The following is a 1583-nucleotide window of genomic DNA, read 5'->3' on the forward strand; positions in this document are numbered from 1 at the left end:
TACTCCAGGAAAAAATTGGGTGATTTCGCCACGATGAGTTATAAAAGTTGGATTGCTCCTTGCCTCCCTTGGTTTTGGTTTTGGTTACCCATGTAATATAAGGATTCGGGGTTCGATGGACATTCTTCAAACAAATGTCCTTCCCTACAATACACATAGGCTATATTCTCACATTGGTTAGGTGATTGGGCTGCAAAACTGTTAGACCCATTAGTGGTAAGATTCTTAAGCATTAAGGATATTGAAGATACCTGAGATGCGAGTGAAGTGAGAGCATCCACTTCATGTATTCTAGTGACTCGTCTTCCTGACGCTGCTAGATTGGTTGGCTATTGATAGTTGTTGCTGGCAATCCTCTCAATAATTTCGTAAGCCTCATTATAAGACATAGAAAGGAGAGCACCATTAGCAGAGGCATCCACTACCATCCTCGTGTGAGCATTGAGACCATTATAGAATGTCTCAAGTTGAATGCAATGTGGGATTCCATGATGAGGGCACTTTCGTAATAACTCTTTGTACCTTTCCCATGCCTCATACAAGGACTCATCATCCATTTGTTGGAAGGCAGTGATCTCATTCCTCAACTTTTCATTCCTGCTCGGTGGGAAATACTTCATGAGGAATCTCTCGGCTAACTCTTGCCATGTAGAAATAGAGTTTGGTGGCAATGAGTTCAACTAGGCACGAGCTCTGTCCCTTAGCGAATATGGGAACAGCTTCAGTCGTAATGCATATTCGGGTACTTCGGCTAACTTGAAAGAATCGCTCACTTCCATAAATAGTCTTAAGTGAAGATGAGGATATTCAGTAGGCGTTCCACTGAATTGGCCCATAGTCTGAAGCATCTAGAACATGACTGGCTTCAGCTCGAATTATTGTGCCTCGATTTCAGGTTTCCTAATACACGGATTAAGATCATTAAATACCGACACAACATACTGTCGTAAAGCTCTATCCCTATTATCAGCAATAAGGATAGGATTCTGAGCAAGGTTTGCTTCATTTCATTGATTCATATTCTCAAAGTTTATTTCTTCGGTCCTTCTCTGGTTCGCTTGTCTTCTTTGCTGTCGAAAGGTTCATTCTATTTCAGGGTCTACAGGAAGTAAGTCAATAATCTGGTCAATACTCATAAACAACTGAAATAATCACAGAAAGATTAAGCAAGTAAAGATTTAAACAGAAAATAAATAAACCAAAATGTAAAAACAGCTTCACAAATAATGGTTTTTTTTAAATAGTTCCCAACAACGGCGCCAAAAACTTGGAACAACGAAAATGTGAAACTGTACACAATCGCAACAAGTAATAAAGTGACAAGTAAATGTCGAGTTATCATACCCACAAGGACTGTAAAAAAGAATATTTATGAAATCAATGTTAAAACACTTTGGTGATGGAAAATATTTTGGTTTAAAGATGATTAAAAGCTAAAGGTTAAAAACTAAGTAAAAAAATTAAAAATAAAAAGGTTCTAATGCACGATTTCAAATAAGGCTTAATCAAGATGATATAATTGTGTTGGATTAATTACATTCCTTTAACTTAGAATTATTAAACTTATGTTTATACTGCTACGA

The 1583-nt window shown here is 37.3% G+C and overlaps 1 non-coding gene across 1 annotated transcript; it reads left to right on the forward strand.

The window, feature by feature from the left end:
- Nucleotides 1-483: 483 nt before the first annotated feature.
- LOC128035202 (small nucleolar RNA R71) lies at nucleotides 484-590 on the forward strand. Its single transcript, XR_008191603.1, has one exon. It is a non-coding gene; the product is annotated as a small nucleolar RNA R71 (small nucleolar RNA).
- The last annotated feature ends 993 nt before the right edge of the window (nucleotides 591-1583 follow it).

Source organism: Gossypium raimondii, chromosome 11 (genome assembly GCF_025698545.1).
Source record: "Gossypium raimondii isolate GPD5lz chromosome 11, ASM2569854v1, whole genome shotgun sequence".
NCBI classification, from domain to species: Eukaryota; Viridiplantae; Streptophyta; class Magnoliopsida; order Malvales; family Malvaceae; genus Gossypium; species Gossypium raimondii.